At 49.1% G+C, this 20,222-nt stretch overlaps 1 non-coding gene across 1 annotated transcript; it reads left to right on the top strand.

Annotated features, from left to right (window-relative positions):
• Window positions 1-2,839: 2,839 nt before the first annotated feature.
• Window positions 2,840-17,202, top strand: LOC112117514. The gene is made up of 3 exons (XR_003369858.2): window positions 2,840-2,924; window positions 6,207-6,294; window positions 17,150-17,202. It is a non-coding gene; the product is annotated as an uncharacterized LOC112117514 (transcript).
• The last annotated feature ends 3,020 nt before the right edge of the window (window positions 17,203-20,222 follow it).

The following is a 20,222-nucleotide window of genomic DNA, read 5'->3' as shown; positions in this document are numbered from 1 at the left end:
CAAATAAATCTGTTAGTCTTTAAGGTGCCACCAGACTCCTTGTTGTTATTGTTTAGGAGGGCATGGGATATTGAGACTTAAAACCCTTACTACAAAGGGAAAATAACAAGGACAGTGTGATTCTTATCAATCAGTTTCCTTAAATTTGTTTACAAAATAAGCTGCAAAGAAAGATTGACTTGAGCCACAATTCTTCAAATCACTTAAACTTCAATACAAATATAAAAATATCCAGGTTTTAGAAAAGTTTTGGAATGGATAGCCGGCCAGTTTCTGCCCACGTGATTTTTCAGTTGGAGAAAGATTAGGAATCACTCTTGTTGGTTTCTAATTATCTTGGACACAGCATAGTCCTTCAGCATTATTTTACAGAGCTTCAAAATCAGATTCTGGGAAAGCTCACCAAATTGTAGCACTTAAGTTGAACTGTGGTGTGGAGGAGCAAATGTTAGACATCTTATTCCTTTTAGCAACCATACCATAATGTGTTGGCTGTCGTTAGAAAGAGAGCAGGGGATATATTCCAGGTATTTTCCCTTAACCACTAGCTTTCTTCTTCTTCTTCTTCTTCTTCTTCTTTTTTTTTAATTTATGGCCTATCCAGAATCTGGAGTCTAGTCTACATTAGAGAAATTTAAGTGTTAGCTCTGTTGCAAGCACCTTCAGTGCTTGTAATATACCTTTTAACCACACACAAAAGTTGCTACAGAGTAAGTCACACCACCACTGCATCATGCATCAAGTCTCTCTCCACCATTACAGTAATGGCGTGGGACTTAGCCAAGTGTAATCTGTCTTTCCAGTGTAATTCTACAATCCTCCTACCTACCTTTCAGTCCAACAGCGCTAATGACTCAAAGTTCTGTCACCAGCCAAGAAGGAATGGGCATATGGGCTGCGTGTGTTGCCTTCATACCACTCTCCTGTGAGCTTGAGGAGGAAAAAAATACTGAAGATAAAATCTTGGCCCCACTAAAGTCACTGGGAGTTTTGCCATTGACTTCAATGGGGCCAGGATTTCACCATGAGAATAGAATCCAATTCACATAAAATGCAGAGCACTATTATATGCCACTAGACCAACCAGCTTTTAATTTTTATTATTCCTTTTGACAGCCTTAAATATTTTTGTCCTGTCTAGGAGAGTTGGGTATAACTATTAAAATATTGATAAGTTTGACAGAATTACAGTCTCACTAGGTTCACAAAACATATAATAATGTTCAATTAAAAATAATTAAATATATTAGGCTCTGATATTGCAATGAACTATACATGAGTTACCTTAACATTCATACAGAGTCCCATTGACTTCACTGGGATTCTGTGCTGGTGTAGAGGTCCACCTGCAATGGAATTCATTGAAGGACTGGGGCCTCAATGTTGAATTAAGTCATTTAATATATTTTATACTCCTGGGGGAATTCTGCACTTCTGCACATGCACATAATTAACGAGCCCCACAGATTTCTAATTTTTTGCACAGAAAAAGCTTCTGCCAAAATGTTGCTGCAGTTCCGCCTTTTGCCCACCAGAGGGCATTGTGGCGATAGAACAAAGCTGAAAGCAAACAGCGAGCTAAGGAAGAGAGAGCCTGCCTTCTTCACAGCGCCTGTCGGGCCAGGTCAGGAGACGGGGGTTATGGAGAGACAGACAGCGCGGGGTGCTGGGGAGTCAGACGGGCTCATAAGGGCTAGTGGGGGAGGACAGACTGGGGCAGGGGCTGAATGGGAGTGGAGGCATAGGGCCACGGAGGGGAGGGAGGTGCGGAGACACATGGTGACGGGGGGGCGTGCAGAGCTACATAGAGGCTGGGTGAGGGCACAGAGACACTTGGGGATGGGGGAGAGGGTGCAGAGCTACATAGGGACAGGGGAGTGGCTGGGTAAGGGCACAGACACACACGGGGACAGAGGCAGATGTGCCTGACTGAATGGGAGAGGCTAGGGGTCAGCCAGGGTCTGCATGGGGGAAGCTCCCTAACAATCCCTTCCCATCCCCCAAATAAAACTGTTTCATACTTTCCCCACCCATGCCAAACAACCCTCCAAGTTCACACCCAGGCTCCTTCCTAGCAATTTACTTCCCGCTCCCTCAACAATTCTGTCACCCCTGACTCTCCCAAGCCTTTGCATTGCTTCTGAGGGGTGCAGGAAAAACGGTTCTGTATTGTAGTTTAAATGAATTATTACTTGGAATTCTGTATTAATATGCCTAGTAAGGAATCTATTTGTCAAAAAAAACGTTTCCTGAATCTTTTTTTGTTGTTGGTATTGTTACAGACCTACTTGCTGACAGGTATTTTGAAATAAATGACCAAAAATAATTGAAAGTGGTGTGATTATATTGTTTTATTTTGAAAAATAAAATATGCAGAATTTTGCAGAATTTTAAAATATTGTGCATAGAATTTTTATTTTTTTCCTGCAGAATTTTTATTTTTTTGGCGCAGAATTCCACCAGCAGTAATTTTACTATATCATACAGTTTATAAACTGCATTTAGAAAACAGAAAATCAGATACGGCAGTGATGGATTTTAAAGAGCATAAGACAAGAAAAGCTCTTTGTTTTCCATGCTCATGAATCCTTGGATAGTTGCCTGTTGTTTCCAGCGTTCTTGGCATTGTGTCAGCAATAGCTGTTTATTTCAGGGCATAAAACAAAAAAGATCCTAAGTAGACACAACATACAAATGTTGTCTTGCTGTAATAATACAGAGCTTTTCGTGTTTGGGCTATTTTGAAATGATCAGTTTTTGCTTTCTATAAAGTTTTTTATTAATTTGTAGATTTTTTTCCCCCCCAAAGGCCATTTTGCAACCAGTGTTGGCAGCAGAAGATTTTAGATTATTTAAAGAAATGATGGTACAGAAAAATATTGAAATGCAGTTGCAAGCCATTAGAATCATTCAAGAAAGAAATGGTAAGAAATAGTAAATGAGAAATTTTAGTTTTCAGTGCATCTTTTCAGCTGTTTTGTGGATAACTCTATGGTCTACCCATCCATAAATACTTAAGGGCACATCCTGGCCCAAATGAATTCAATGGCAAAACTTCCATTGATTTCAGTGGGGCTAGGATTTCACCCTGAGTCTACAACTGGTTCTGTCAGCCACAGCTAATTGTATTCCTTTTAAAATGTATCTAAAACTTTATCTGAAAGCCTATTAGATTATTTCTATGAAACTTGGATTCAAATTTCAGTTTAAGGATTGTCTGATTTAAATGGTGGTATTACAAAAGTAACTATAATTTGGCACAATGTAGTTGTGATCAAAAGTGCAGCAGCTCTCAAGTTGCCTGTTCCCCAGCTCAGTGGAGGACAGGGACAGATGGATTTTCATAGCATCTGATCCATTTGACACCTAACCTTACCGTTGCTCCAAACCTCTATGTATAGCTGCACAAGGAGCTGTATTCTACTCTGTGTAGGGAATGCACATTCAAATCTTCTCACCAGCCCCACTCTCTACCCAGAGGAATCGTACCAATTTATTTGTGTCCTAGACCCTCAGTATGGGGGAATATTTACCTCATTCTGTATAGCAGTTTTGAACATAATGGCTGTACAGTAAGTTTGATGTGTACTTCCATTACTACTCTCTCATTTTCAGGTGCTGCATCTCAAACTGTAGGAGTTAAATACATGACAGTTATTATTTAGTCACTCTATTAATATCTATTGACTTGTAACAACTCCATACATATATATGTGCAGTAATTTCAGCATGCTATTGTCTGGAGACTTCGACTCTTGTATTTCACACTGTAAGCTTGAAACTAAATCTAGAGGTTTTGTAATTTTCCTCTGCCTTTTTGGTCTGTACAACAAAAGTGTGTGTGTGTAAGTAAAGTATATAGTTGTTACAAGTAATAGTCTAATGGACATGACTGGGACATGGGCAATCGGGTCTAATGGTCGGAGCCAAGGGGGTAGCCAAGCTTGGAGGTTAGAGTGGAGTCAAGGATGAGGACCACGGGACTCCCGGGGTGTAGTCAAGAGCAGAGCTAAGGGTCAGAGCCAGGGACTAGAAGCTGAATGCCCAAGTCAATGGGTAGGCTGGACACATGCTCAATTTGAACACACTGACTGTTTTTGTAAGCTGTTTCCTTTTAAAAAACAGCATAAAGGGGCCATGGTGGAACCCAGAATTGGGGCCACAAAAAAGGAAAAATACCTACAATTTTCTGTTTGAATAACAACAGACTCAAACACATGCACACATATAATATACAAGAAATTCCATTAAAACAACATTAAGGTTGCAAAGTCAAGCACTTAAAAGCTAGGAAATGCCAGAATTAAGGTTGTCTGTGCAACCTTAATTTGGCCCCCTTCTGAGTATGCGTTATAATAGTCTTTACATGATCACATACTATTTTTTCCACTGGACCCTTGTCTCATTCAGTGCACAGGGTGGATGATGCTCACTTAATAGGTAGCTATTAAATATTTATTTTTATTGTCATTCATTGTGTGGTCCCATGCCATATTTACTGCACATCATCCAAACTATGTACTGAATACAGAATTACTGATTTCCTCATGGACTGTTTTATTCCACTCATCAACATAATATCTGAGTACCTTTTAGATGAGGGAAAATTATTTACAGTAACTCCTCACTTAACGTCGTCCCAGTGAACGTTGTTTTGTTGTTACATTGCTGATCAATTAGAGAACATGCTTGTTTAAAGTTGCGCAATGCTCCCTGGTAATGTTGTTTCACAGCTGCCTGCTTTGTCCTTGCTTGCAGAAAGAGCAGACCGTTGGAGCTAGCTGGTGCGGGCTTGGAACCAGGGTGGACCAGCAGCCCCCGTATCAGCTCCCCTAAGTTCCCTGTGCAGCAGCCGCCCAGCAGGCTATCAATTGCCGGGCAGTTCAGCTGTGCCTCCCCCCACTGCCATGTGCTGCTCCTGCCCTCTGCCTTGGAGCTGCTCCCGGGAGCCTCCTGCTTGCTGTGCAGGGGGGGCAGGGGGAAGAAGGGTGCTAATGTCAGGGTGTCCCTCTCCCCCGCTCCTGCACCTCATCTCCACAGAGCAGGCGGGGGACATGATAGGGCTCAGGATGAAGGGAGCTTGCTGGCAGCAACTGCTGTCTCAACTTGCTGATCTACTTAAAAAGGCAGTGTACTTAGAGTGGGGTCAGCGTACTTAAAGGGGCAATGCACATCTCTCTCTCACACGGTGTGTGTGTGTCTTTCTCTCTCTCTCTCTCTCTCTCACACACACACACACACACACACACACACACACACACACACACACACACACGGTGTGTGTCTCTGTCTCTCACTCTCACGCAGACACACATGGTACGTGTCTGTCTCTCTCTGCCATGCTGTGTCTCCTCCTCCTTCCATTCGTGCTGCCTTGTAGAGTGTGAGGCTACATTAACAACAATGTGTTAACCCATGAGGGCTCAGCCTTGTGCTAGTTCATCATTTAGCAGCAAGGCATTCACTGGGAAATATTCCACCCTCTGACTCCACCACCTCACCCAAGCTTCACAATCATCATTGCTGTGTACAGTATTAAATTGTTTGTTTAAAACTTATACTGTGTGTGTGTGTGTGTGTGTGTGTGTGTGTGTAGTCTTTTGTTTGGTGAAAAAAAATTCTCTGGAACCTAACCCCCCCAATTTACATTAATTCTTATGGGGAAATTGGATTAATTTAACATCATTTTGCTTAAAGTAGCATTTTTCAGGAACATTACTACAACGTTAAGCGAGGAGTTACTGTACCTGTAATTGTGCTTCTCTCAAGATCTTTCTGATATGATTCCCATTCATCCACCCATCTTCCTCCTTCAGAGTTTGGGGTTTTGTCTTTTTGTGCTGTTTTTTCCTACTGTAATAGTTCTTAGTCTGCGAGATAATTTTTCACTTTGGCTTGTCACTCGGGAGCTTCGGAAATGTGGGAAATGGCACAGAATAATGGAGAGCCTGGCTCATGTTCTACCAGCTACAGCTGCCCTTGGGGACCAGTCCTTTAGAGCTTTGAAAGTTTTGCCAGTCTCATATTGAGAAGTTGAGACCCAAAAGTTTAGAATCTTTTTGGAAACATATCTTCTGAGACACAGAATTACAGTTTAGTAATTTCTCCCTACTATTCTCTCTCTGGTTGAAGAATGCATGCAAAATGGAGTAAGAATCCATTTTCTTTAGAGCAATACATGCATTTTTGCTATGTTTTTTTTATAGGTGTGCTACCTGACTGTTTGACAGATGGTTCTGATGTGTTCACTGAAATTGAACAACAAGAAATGAAAATACTCAGAGAGGTTCTTAGGTAACAAGAAGTGGTCTCCTACTTAATATTTATGGTAGTAGATATAGATGGATATTCTGCTGCATTTTACTTGGGTGTTTTTTTCATTTTCTAGGTGGCATAAATATTCTTCTTCAACATGTGTCAGTGTGGATCCTAGTATAAGTGTACATGTGTGCAAGCTTGGTCTCTTTTGTACAACCATGTCCAGCAGGGCCGTGCCTCCTTGTGCTCCCATGAGAAGGCATATAGGGCAAAGTGTCCCCAACCCTCCCTTATTTCCTGCTTAACACCCCTGGCAGTGAGACACAACCTGGACTGTATCTGACCTGCTTCTGAATTTCAGAACTCTTCTCCAGTGAAGAAACTCTTCTTCTCTTTGTTTTATTAATTTCTTCATTTGATTTTTGTTGTGTGTTTCCATTCCAAAAAAGAAAGAAGAAAGCAGTTAGGAAAGACAGAAGAGAGATTCCCCCTCTAAACACCTGAGTGAGGTGCTTTGCGCCTGCCACTGGCTAAGGTGAAATCAAAACCCACCGGATTTAAGCTTTGCCCTTCCTGCTGTTAGTTTATACTCATCATAGACGAACACAGCAGATGCCTGTTTTGTCTTGGGGAAGCACACATCCCCAACAAATGTGACTCCTGCTCCTTTTCATCCTGTACCCTGAAATCTTGAGATGTGAAGTTCAAACTGCACCTCTTGGAGCAATTCATGAAGGTAGCTTTAGATCCTGGAGTGGAGACATCCTTCATACAGGAACCGAGGAGATTGTCTTTGGTGAGTATCCTGGCTACTGGGCTCCACATCCATAGTTCTAGCAAGGAAGGGAAAATAAAAAGGTGTCCAAACCATCAGCATTGGCACCCCCAAACTGACCACATCTAGCTTGGCACCGAAGGCCTTGGTGTGGACTGTGTCGGCATGGACAGTTTCAGCGCCAACTCCAAGATAGAGAAACCCGGCTTCACCCTCTGAAGTGAAAAGGTTCCTCCATGTCAAATGCAAATGCAGCTTGGAGCAGATAACATATCTGTCCCTCAGAGAGGACTCTAGACCAGGAGAGAAGCCCTCAAAATACACCGTTCCCCTTCTAAGAAGCAAGGGAAGACTCAGCGGTGCCGGGAGAAAGATTGGGGTGAGGCTAGACCCGCGTTGGGCAGCCCACGTTCCCCATCGGGACCAAGACCTCTGACTCGGGTAGAGCAGAGTAGTCCGGTGCCGTCCACGCGTGCCTTGCTAGAGGTGAGAATGCCATCGACGCCGGAGGCAGCTCAGGCTGCGTGCAACATCATGACGCTTCCGGTACCGGGAGCGCCGCTCCAGTCGGGCCCCCGATCCCGTGGGAAGCCTTCGCTCAGTGCCCATCGACCCTCTCCGGATGTCTCCGAGGTCGAGATACTGTCCCGTGTTGAAGGGCTGAGCCGCGGACCTCGGTGTGCCTCCACGCAGGATCGTCTGCGAGCGAGCTTTCCACCTCCACTCCCGGAGACCGTAGGGGAGGCACTAAGAGATGGTGCCGCTCCTCTTCGAGCCTTCACCACAGGGACAGGTCTCGTCGGCACCACCGTTCCCGCTCCGGCACCCGCCGTGGAAGGCGCTACGCCCGGAGCTCGTCACGGGAATCCTAGGCACTGAGGCGTCGTAGTCTTCGGCGCCGGAGGCACTACGGGGACAGCACCCCCGACTCCTACCTGTCCTCCCCCAGGGGCCGGAGACGTCATGTACGGGACCGCTCCAGCCATTCGTACGGCACCGCCCGCTCATCCCGGACTTCGGCTTCGGCACGCAGCCGACCCTCGTCGAACCGCTCGGTGCCGCAGGACCAGCCGGCCCTTCCGGGCCACCTCGCATCCCAGGGCCAGGCCATTCCCTGGCAGGGACAGTTGTGCCAGTGAGCACCGTGGCCCCAGGCACCGGCACCGCCGGGACCCCGCTCCATGACAGGAGTGTCCCAGGCCCAGCCGACGTCGCCGCCTCAGCACCGCCATGAGGCAGTGGGCACTGACCCTCCGGCACTGACTCGGGCGCCGGGTCAGGACATCGAGCTTGAGGTACAGCCAGGCGCAGACGACACTGCGGCACTGACCTTCTTGGCGCCGGACGACTCCGTGGCACCACCACCTCCGGTTTCTCAGGAGGATTTCACGGCCCACCAGGAGCTACTCAGGAGGATGGCATCAAACCTCCAGCTCCAGGCCAAGGAGATGGAGGAGCCATCGGACACATTGTTTAATGTCCTGACCTCCTCGACGCCGGGGCATGTGGCCCTCCCGCTCCATTAGGGGGGTGGCCAATATTACTACTGGCCTCTGGCAAACCCCGGCATCTCTCTGTCCGATCTCCAAAAAGGCCGAACGGAAGTACTTTGTGCCCACAAAGGGGCACGAGTACTTTATACTCCCACCCAACTCCAAACTCTCTAGTGGTGGAGTCGGTGAACTACCGAGAGAGGCACGGCCAACCCACTCCTACCCCTAAGGACAAAGACGCTCGCAGGCTGGATTCCTTTGGGAGAAAAGTTTATTCGTCTGCGAGCTTTCAGCTCAGAGTGGCCAACCACCAGGCACTCTTGAGCAGATATGATTTTAACCTGTGGGGGTCCCTTGCCAAGTTTGAGCCCTCCCTCCTCGAGAAGGACAGGAAGGAGTTCCGGGCCCTTGTGGATGAGGGTGCGGCGGCGGCTAAAGCGGCGCTCCAGGCGGCCTCCGATGCTGCTCGTTCAATGGCCGTGGCGATCTCCATGAGAAGGGCATCCTGGCTTTCGCTCTCTGGCCTATCGGCTGAGTCCCAGTCGATCATGCAGGACCTGCCGTTCGATGGTCGGGCCCTGTTTGCAGATCAGATACGCGTCTGCATGGGATGAAAGACTCCCGTACTACCCTGCAGACGCTGGGCCTGTACATCCCGCCGGCCAAGGACAAGCCCAGGCCTCACACCTCCACTCCACAGGCTCAGGGTAGATACGAGCCCCCGCCTAAGAAGCAGCGGGAGCAGAGGCATCGGTCACAACGCCAATCCCGCTCAGGCCCTCGTCCGGGGCCCTCTAAGGCCAAGAGGCCAGGGAAGCGGCGTTTTTGACTGCTTGCGGGGGTCACCGGGCCTGTTGCCAGGTTAACCCCCCCCCCCCAGTTAATAAAGTTCAGGTTTGCAAATCGTTTACCTGCCTTCCGTTTGCAATGGTCCCGTATTACTACGGACCGCTGGGTCTTCAACACTGTATCCTTGGGGTACAGGTTGCAGTTTGTTTCACCCCCTCCCAATTGCCATCCGGCCAGGGAGTCGGCGGAGGACCCGGAACATGCGCTCCTCCTAGGTCAGGAGGTACAGCGCCTCCTCTCCCTGGGAGCCGTAGAGAGGGTTCCTTGGGAATTCCGGGGCAAGGGATTCTATTCCAGGTATTTCCTCATCCCGAAGGCGAAGGGCAGGCTTCGGCCCATCCTCGATCTGCGGAAGCTCAACTAGTTTTTGGTACGCTGCAAATTCCGCATGGTGTCCCTAGCCTCTATTATTCCCTCCCTAGACCCGGGGGATTGGTTTGCAGCTCTGGACCTTCAGGATGCCTACTTCCACATCCACATTTTCGAAGGTCACAGGCGCTTTCTCCGTTTCCTGGTGGGTCAGTACCACTACCAGTTTACGGTCCTCCCCTTTGGCCTCTCGACAGCCCCCAGGGTTTTCACCAAATGTATGGCAGTGGTAGCGGCCCACCTCAGGAGGAGAGGGCTGCAGGTCTTTCCCTACCTGGACGATTGGCTGCTCAAGGGCAAGTCCCGGTTCCAGGTGCAGCAGCAAGTATCCCTCTTGCTACGCACCTGCTCCACTCTGGGCCTAGTGGTAAACGAGGAGAAATCCATGTTAGTTCCAGTCCAGCGCATAGAATTCATAGGACCACTGCTGGACTCCCAGGCGGCCACGGCCTCCCTTCCAAGGGACAGGTTCGAGGCGCTCAGAGGTCTCGTCGCCTCGGTCACAGCCTTCCCGGTAACCACGGCTCGGATATGCCTTCAAATCCTCGGCCACATGGCAGCATGCACCACAGTGGTGCGACATACCAGGCTCCGGATGAGGCCCCTCCAACTCTGGTTGGCCTCCTGCTATTCCCAGGCCAGGGATGGCCTGGACAAGGTTGTCACGGTACCGCTGACGGTGGTTGCAGACCTCCAATGGTGGTCCCTCCCGAGCAACATGCTCCGGGGTATCCCCTTCCGAGACCCCTCTCCCTCACTAGATCTAGTGTCGGATGCCTCGGACCTGGGCTGGGGAGCCCACGTGGGGGATGTCAGAACCCAGGGTATGTGGTCACCCGAGGAACTGACCCTGCACATAAATGTCAGGGAACTCAGGGCTGTGTGCCTGGCGTGCCTGGCCTTTCGCCAGCACTTGCAAGGGAAGGTGGTCAGAGTCCTCATGGACAACACCACCGCAATGTATTACATCAACAAGCAAGGGGGCACGCGCTCCAGGGCCTTATGCCAGGAAGCCCAACTCCTGTGGGAGTTCTGTATAGCCCACAACATCCTCCTCCGAGCGTTCCACCTACCCGGCGAGAGCAACATGCTCGCAGATTGCTTGAGCAGGGTGTTCTCACCTCAACACTAGTGGTCCCTGCACAGGGAGGTGGCAGAATGGATTTTCCTTCAGTGGGGCACTCCCCAGGTGGACCTATTCGCCACCGCCCAGAACCGCCTGTGTCCCAGGTTCTGCTCCAGGGTGATAGAAGGCGATGGGGCCATGACGGACGCGTTCCTGCTCGATTGGTCGGGGCCCCTGATGTACACCTTCCCGCCCTTCCCCCTCACAGGCAGGGTCCTACAGAAGGTGAAGTCAGATGGGGCGAGAATTATCCTGATAGCCCCGGATTGGGCCCGTCAACATTGGTACGGGACCCTACTGCAACTCTTGGCGGCCCCCCCTCACAGGCTGCCGCTCCGCCTGGACCTCCTCTCCCAGGAGGGAGGTCGTCTCCTCCATCCCAACCTGGCCCCGCTCCACCTGACGGCGTGGCTGCTCCGTGGCTAGATGCAGAGGAGGGGAGGTGTACCGAGGCTGTTAGACGGGTCCTGCTTGAAAGCAGGAAGCCGTCCACACGGAGGACCTACCTGGCTAAGTGGTATCGGTTCTCCTCATGGGCAAGGGAGAGAGGTTCCTCCCCCGCGTCCGCTCCGCTCCAGCTGGTCCTGGACTACCTCCTGTCCCTTAGAACCCAAGGGCCAGCCCCCTCCTCGATCAGGATGCACCTGGCGGCCATTTCAGCCTTCCACCCTCTGGTGGCGGGACAGTCAGTGTTCTCCCACCACATGACTTCCAGGTTTTTAAAGGGTTTGGACAGAGCGTTCCCTTATGCTAGACCCCCGGATCCCCCTTGGGACCTGAACCTTGTTCTGTCACGCCTCACGGGACCTCCCTTTGAGCCCTTGGCCACTTGTTCCTGATCCCACTTATCTGAGAAAGTGGCGTTTTTGGTGGCTATCACCTCAGCCTGCAGGGTTTCGGAGCTTAGGGCGCTGACCTCGGAACCCCCGTACACTGTCTTCCATAAGGGGAAGGTACAGCTTCACCCGCACCCGGCCTTCCTGCCGAAGGTGGTCTCGGCGTTTCATATGGACCAGGACATTTTCCTGCCAGTCCTGTGTCCTAAGCCCCATTCCTCCAATGAGGAACGCCACCTACACATGCTAGATGTGCGTAGGGCGCTGGCCTTTTACTTAGATCGAAGAAGGCCATTTCAGGCATCCCCATAGCTTTTCATTGCTACGGCCAAGCGCATGAGAGGACAACCGGTTTCCACCCAGCGGATTTCCCGCTGGATCACCTTGTGCATACGCATGTGTTATGACCTGGCTGGGGTTCCTCCGCCTCCTATTGTTAAGGCGCATTCGACAAGAGCCCAGGCCTCATCTGCGGCCTATGTGGCTCATGTCCCTATTCAGGACATCTGCAGGGCTGCTACATGGTCCTCTGTACATACTTTTGCATCGCACTATGCGATCGTCTCCCAAGCAAGGGACGACACCAGGTTTGGTAGGGCGGTGCTCTGCCTGGGTAACCCTTAACCTTTATCATTTAGAACTCCTACCCACCTCCATCAGGTATAGCTTGGAGTCACCTACTGTGGAATACACAGGAGCAATCACTCGAAGAAGAAAGGACAGTTACCTGTTCCGTAATTGGCGTTCTTCGAGATGTGTTGCTCCTGTCTATTCCACATCCCACCCTCCTTCCCCTCTGTCGGAGTTGTCTGGCAAGAAGGAACTGAGGGTGGGGGGAGCACGCAGCCCCCTTTATAGCACGATATGTCGGCGCCACTCCAGGGGTCGCGGCGGTGCTCCCCCACTATGGATGCTGCTAAGGGAAAAACTTCTGGCACCGGTGCATTTGGTGACCACGCACACCTACTGTGGAATAGACAGGAGCAACACATCTCGAAGAATGTCAGTTACGGAACAGGTAACTGTCCTATAGAAGGGACATCGAAACAAAGGTGATTCAATTTGTTTGACATCCTCAGTGCCTGCAAGAATTGCTCTCCTGATCAATGAGAGAACCCAAAATACAGCACAGTATCTGTGGCACACCCTGGCCTTGCTTCCCTTGACTTCAGAGCAAGTGAAAAAACAGTAACAGGGTCCACCCAAAGGCTTTGAGTGATTCTACACACATTTATTACCAGGATCACTCATTGTCTCCATCATTAAGGAGAAAAGCAGATCAAACAAAGAAACTCCTAAAGATAAAGACCCCAAGAAGCTGGACATTTTCAGCCTAAAGGCCTACTCCTCAGCACATCCCAGCAGTTTCACATCATGATCTATCATGTACTGTTCACGAAATACTACTTCCTGATGTGGGAGAGGGTGATCCCCTTTCTATCTTGACTCCCACAAGATGGCAGGGAGGAGCTGAGAGACATAATCAAAGAGGACCAAATGGTAGCTAGAACTGCGCTACCAGGGGCAGTACATGAATCTGATACAGACACTCACTTGATGGCCACGGCAGTCACCATGTATTGGGCCTTCTGGCTTTAGGTGTCCGGGATACCAAGAGAAGTCCAAGCCACAACTGAGGACTTACGCTTTGAGGGTATGGATCTATTTAGTACAAGAACAGATGAAGTGTGACAGACATTCCCTCAGAGATTCCAAGGCAACACTCAGATCCCTGGGCATTTATGCTCTGGGACTGTACCATGAACCTTTCTGCAACCACCCCCGAGGCAGAGAATGCTATTGTTCTGTCACAGTCGCCAGCCCAAGTATTCACCTAGAAAGCAACACTGATACTTGTGGAGTTGCCTGTTGTTTTCCTCCTCCATCTCGCACCAGCCTGCCTTCCAGAGACAGCAGGTTTGATGAAATGGTCGAGAGCGATACCAAGACCACTCCAGAGCTTATACTTGAAAACTGCTTCACTGCTTACTCCAGGCATGGCTGGACATTACAGCTGATAAATGGGTTTTGGACATCATTACTCACAGCTGCACCATTCAGTTGACTTCCTCACTCCCTACCTGCCTTCCTTCCCTATCCCTTTTCAGGAGCCCTTCTCGTGAAAGCCTTTTACAAACAGAAGTGGCTTTGTTGCTAGAGCTGGTTGAAATTCAGAATTTCTGGTTTACAGGAAATTTTGACATTTTGAAATTTGGTTTCAGTCTAAATAGGACTGAAACCAAATTTTGTAAAAATTTCTCATGAACTGGGGGTTTTGAAATTTTTCGTTTTGGAAACACGGAAAGATAGTGTTTGCAAAAGGAAGTTTGCTCTCTGATCCACAGCAGCTGCTCAATGAAATTGACATTTATGCTGGATTGTCATTCATTCATGACCCTGTCACCATCCAGAACATTTGTCACAGATGCATCTGATACAGGGTAGCCCACTTGAACCACCTGCAAATTCAAGGGACCTTCCCTTGAAAGATAGGAAACTATATATAAACATTTTAGAGTTCATCAAACTGGCATGCATGGTATTCATCCTGATCCTGCAAACCTTTGTGCAGATACTGACAGACAATATGTCCACTATCCACCAAATAAACAAGCAAAGGGGGAGCATGCTCTTCTGCCCTATGCAAAGAAGCGATCATTTTATGAAACTGTCATTCCTGTCAGGAGCAGCAGGAATCCTCGACCACAGGAGCCAGAGGTGCCGAGCTTCAGACTGACACCCAAGTGTTGGTGGATGCCCCAGGGAGGTTGCAGTTGCTGGGAGCAGTGCAGCCTGTGGAAACCAGAGACACTGACACCCAGACCACGGATGACAGGAATCATGATAGAAAGTAGCTAGGGGCGGGGGGGACTAGCCATTGTCTCCACAGCAGTCGGTGTGTTTCGGTCAGACCCCGCCACTGACTCAGTGGTGAACCCACTTGCCACGATCAGGGCTGTGGGCTTGAATGCGGTGAAGTCAGGTGGGCCCGCGTCCCTCTACCCCATCACCCCACCCTTGGGTGGCAGTTCCCCCATCTGAGGCCAAGACGACTGCATTTGTTGGCCATCCGCCAGAGCTGGGACGATAGACTGTTTGCTGTCTGCTCTGCCAGAGAGCAGATCTTCCTAGACCGATTATTGCTCTGTCCAGACTGCAGGCCAGGGGCCCCACCCAAGTCATATTGACTCAGGTCACTAGGCCACGCAGCCCTGAGGCCAAGGGCAGCCATGTTGACTCCAGCCACCAGGCCACACAGCCCTGAGGCCAAGGACAGCCACGTTGACTCCGGCTGCTAGGTCATGCAGCCCTGAGGTTAAGGGCAGTCATATTGACTCTGGCCTTTAGGCCTCACAGCCCTGAGTCTAAGGGCAGCCATATTAATTCTGGCCACTAAGCCGTGCAGCCGAGAGGTTAAAGGCAGCCATAGTGAAATGACACATGGGGCACGAGTGCCCATTTCCCCATCCCAAAGGGTGACAGGGTATACAGGCCACGTGACACTGCTAGATGGAGCAGTTTGATCATGTTTGTCAAGCATTACGCACTGGGTTTGGCTGCCAGAGCAGATGCAAAGTTCAGGAGAACTGAACTTCCATCTCTATTCAACTGATGCTGCTGACTCTTCTGCCCACCTCCTGAGGAGGATACTGCTTGCCAGTCATCTACAGTGAAATCCACACTGACACATACTCAATGAAAGAACAGTTATTTACCTACAATAACTATGGTTCTTCAAGATGTTTTACTCAGTATGGATCCCACGACCTGCCCTCCTTTCCTGTTTTTGAAGTCCTCTGCTATGATGGGCTTTGAGTTGCAAGGGAACTGAGGCAGGGCTGGGACCATGCTGCCCTTTATGCATTCATCCAGGGGCATGAGGGGAGGCACAAGACACATGTGCGGCCCCACTAGACACTGCTGTGCAAAAGATTTCAATTTCGGGTGCATGTGCACTTACAGCAGGATCCACACTCACTACATCTTGAAAAACCACAGTTACTGAAGAGTAAGTAACTGTTCTTTCTTGTTAAAGGCCTAATCATGAGAGGATGTAAATACTAGTTGCTAGTGGGGGGGGAAAAACCCACAGATGTTTCTAGAGGCTAAGGGTTGAATCCTTAGCTCTGGCTAATCTACTTTAGTGGTACCAAATGGTGTGCCACTTTAATATTCCTCCCCCTTCCCATCCCATTCCATCCCAGCCTCCTGAGCCACGTGTCTTTAGCTTGCACTAGCTAGTAAGGCATCTTCCATCATCAAGGGATTGCCAGAATATAGGAGCACTCTTGCTATGCCCTCTTCTTCTGGGCACTTGCTTAACAGTTAACTCCCTTAACTCCCAATTGTTAGGACAATTCTGAGCTGCCTTGTTAGAGCGGCATTATGGCTCCTTTGCATCGAGAGAATACCATGCTCCTCTCTGTGTCCATGTTTGGATGGGATACTGATCCCTTAGATGATCTGAGTTCTGTTTTTGCACCATGCGTTCCTCTTTCCCACAACTTATTGTAGCTCCTGTGCAGGGGCTCTTGCAGAGCTCCAGCTCAGTTGAGTTGGCATGGGAGAGCTGGTATGGCTCCTCTAGATCATGCTCCCTCCAAAAAAAAAAAAGTGGCAAGCAACTGGATCAGCAAAAACCAGCACAACTAGTCTGAGGCTGTATTACTATATGATGTTTCCCCTCTGTGTTGTGGAAACTCCCTACCTTCTGTCCTTCAGAAAGTGGTGAAGGGCATCCATGATTGCAAAAGAGAGCAGGTAGTGCCTGTAAGCAGATGGAGGCAAGAGGCAATGTATATTTTTTGAGAGGCCCCTTGTCTTTTGTGTGGATCTCAGGTTATCTGTGACTAAAAGGAGTGGAACCCCCATCTTCTTGCATGGGTAGTATGCTGGGGGAATCTACCACCCAAAGGAGTAATTCCCAGGAAACTCTCCTATGCAGATTAGTTCTGCACAGAGGAGAATGGGGCCTATACTTTCTCAGGATGTCTGTCTGTCTGTCATAGCTCTCTATTTCTATTGAGAGTACCCTTTTAATCAGGGTTCGGCAACATTTGGCATGCGGCCCATCAGGGTAATCCACTGGCGGGCCACGGGACGTTTTGTTTACATTGACCGTCCACAGGCATGGCCCCCCCGCAGCTCCCAGTGGCCACGGTTCGCCATTCCCGGCCAATGGGAGCTGCGGGGGGCCATGCCTGCGAACGGTCAACGTGAACAAAACGTCTCATGATCCGCCAGTGGATTACCCTGATGGGCTGCATGCTGAACGTTGCCGACCCCTGCTTTTAATTGAAGTCATCAAAGATTTTGGAGGCTTTGGTGGTTTATCACTGTTATAATTAGATTGTCCCTTGAGCGTTTAAGCAGTGCTAAATCAATATGAATCACTTTTATATGCAGGACTCTTGCATATTTACTCAATTTTTTTATTTTACAGGAAGTCTAAGGAAGAGTATGAAATGGAGCAAGAAAGGAAAAGGTCTAAAGAGGTGAGTGCATTTTTTATATATATAATCAGTTGTGATGATTAAGTAATAAGGTCCTCAATATTTTCTTCAATATTTTTGTCCTTGATAGCAACTTTCAGTCCATGGCAAAGTCTCCTTGTTGCCATTATAAATTAAACTATCTTTCCTTTTGAAGTTTCTATTTCTCTCACTTTTACTTGAGTGCATTTTCATGACATTATTAACATCAGTGATATGCATGATGGTCACGGGGGAAGCAGCCCAATGACATCTCCCTTCAGTGTGTGACAAAGTTCCTCCTCTATCTTGGTGGGTCCTGCGCTTATTGGCGGATTTTCTTGCCTCAGAGATTCACCATGTGGGTTGGGGAACAGCCCAGAGACCTTCCCCTCTGGGAGAACCCACAGTCCAGGTCAATTGGGAGGTTTGGGGGGAACCCGGGCCCGCCCTCTACTCCGGGTTCCAGCCCAGGGCCCTGTGGACTGCAGCTGTCTACAGTGCCTCCTGTAACAGCTGCATGACAGCTACAACTCCCTGGGCTACTTCCCCATGGCCTCCTCCAAACACCTTCCTTATTGTCACCACAGGACCTTCCTCCTGGTGTCTGATAACGCTTGTGCTCCTCAGTCCTCCAGCAGCACACTCTCTCACTCTCAGCACCTTGCGCCTCTTGCTCCCAGCTCCTCACACTCGCTCCACAAACTGAAGTGAGCTCCTTTTAAAACCCAAGTGCCCTGATTAGCCTGCCTTAATTGATTCTAGCAGCTTCTTCTTAATTGGCTCCAGGTGTCCTAATTAGCCTGCCTGCCTTAACTGGTTCTAGCAGGTTCCTGATTACTCTAGTGCAGCCCCTTCTCTGGTCACTCAGGGAACAGAAAACTACTCATCCAGTGACCAGTGTATTTGCCCTCTACCAGACTCCTGTACCCCACTGGTCTGGGTCTGTCACAAGTGTTAAAGAAGAAGTGCAAATGAAGCATGTGTTTCTATCAAATGGCCAACTGAGAGATGTGGTGTTTGGAGAAAACGAACAAATAGCTCGCCCTGTCTACCCACCACGGGAAGAGGAGGGGGCACTGGTGATGCCATTTTTTGTTCTCAGTTGCAGTTATCCAGTTTGAAAAATGGTTTTGATGTCCGTTATGTAATATTTATGTTGTAATAGTGCCCAGAGATTCTAATGAGAATCAAGGCCCCATTGTGCAAGATGCTGTACGAACATAGACAAAAACATAGTCACTGTTCTGAAGTGTTTACAATCTAACTGTGTGCCAAAATGTTTATACCTATGGTTCTTCGATACTTTATTTCAGTACAGGTAAGCTTTAGCAGTTGTATCGTATTCATCTTACTGTCTGGTAGGTGTGTGCATAACCAGAGTTGGTGTACTTAGTTTGGCACAAAAAACAGTTACCTACCTTTCGTAACTGTTGTTCTTTGGGATGTGTTGCTCATGTCCATTCCATTCTAGATATGTGCACGCCCACGTGCACGGTTGTCGGAATGTTTTGCCTTAGCGGTATCCGTAGGACCAGCTGTGGCATCCTCTGGATCTCCACACTCATGCGCTGGTATATGAGGCGCCACTGGCCCTATGCCTTCCCAGTTCCTTCTTGCTGGCAACTCCGACAGAGGGGTAGAAGGGTGGGTAAAGGAATGGACATGAACAATACCTCTTAAAGAACAACAGTTACGAAAGGTAGGTAACCGTTTTTTTTCTTTGAGTGCTTGCTCATGTTGATTCCATTCTAGGTGACTCACAAGCAGTATCCCTGGAGGTGGGCTCGGAGTTTATGGTCGTGCGATTGCAACACTGCTCTACTGAAGCCAGCATTGTCCCGGACTTGCTGGGTGATTGCATAATGGGACATGAATGTATGGATGGATGACCAGGTAGCGGCCCTGCAGGTGTCCAGAATCGGCACCTGGGCCAGGAAGACTGCCGATGAGCTTGCGCTCTGGTTGAATCGGCTGCTACAGTCGCCGGTGGTGGCACTTTCGCCTGTTCATAGCAAAAATGGATGCAGGCGGTGATCCATAATGAAATTCTCTGGGCAGATACAGGAAGGCCCTTCATTCTGTCTGCCGCCACAACGAATAGCTGCGTCGACTTACGGAATGGCTTAGTCCTTTTGAGGTAAAAGGCTAGTGCTCTCTTGATGTCCAGAGAGTGTAATCTCCACTCCTCATATGACTTATGAGGTTTTGGAAAGAAAACCAGGAAGTTTTCCAAGTATATCCTGGTTGGTATGAAACTGCGAAACTACATTGGGCAGGAAATCTGGGTGTGGCCGCAGCTGAACCTTGTCCTTGTAGAACACCGTGTAGGGCAGCTCTGAGGTAAGTGCTCTAATCTCAGAGACCCTATGGGCTGATGTTATTGCGACCAGGCAATAACATCCAAGAGAGCAGAAGAAGGGAACAAGGAGCTCAAAGTGGGGCTCCGTGAGCCTTGACAGCACAAGGTTCAGGTCTCAAGGAGGGATGGAGTCATGGACCTGCGGGTAGAGCCGCTTCAGACCTTTTAGAAACCGGACCATCATGTCGTGAGCAAAGACTGACTTGCCCTGAAACGGAGGGTGGAAGGCCGAAATGGCTGCCAAGTGGACCTTGATTGACGAAAGAGACAGGCCCTGGAGCTTGAGATGCAGAAGGTAATCTAGGATCAACTGCAGTGAAGACCGTGGTTCAAGGCCCAACACATAAACCGTTTCCATTTGCCAGGTAGGTTGCCCTGGTGGAGGTGCTTCCTGCTGCCCAACAGAACCAGTTGGACATGGGCCAAACATTCCTGTTCCTCTGCATTCAGCCATGTAGCAACCAAGCCGTCAGGTGCAGCACGGCTAGATTCAGGTGCAGAAGCCTGCTGTGGTTCTGGGATAGCAGGTAGAGCCAGAGTGGCAGCTGCCAAAAAGGTCCAGTCTCTTGGCATCCTTCTTCTTAGGCATGTCCCTTTCCTTGATACAACGAGCGACCCAGGGGGCGGGTGGGTATACAGGTACTCAAACCCCTTTGCAGGGACATAATACTACTTTTCCGCCC

Source organism: Terrapene carolina, unplaced genomic scaffold (genome assembly GCF_002925995.2).
Source record: "Terrapene carolina triunguis isolate 2854851 unplaced genomic scaffold, T_m_triunguis-2.0 Scaffold132, whole genome shotgun sequence".
NCBI classification, from domain to species: Eukaryota; Metazoa; Chordata; order Testudines; family Emydidae; genus Terrapene; species Terrapene triunguis.
The sequence above is the reverse complement of the archived record's forward strand: the minus strand, read 5'-3'. Positions and strand labels throughout refer to the sequence as shown.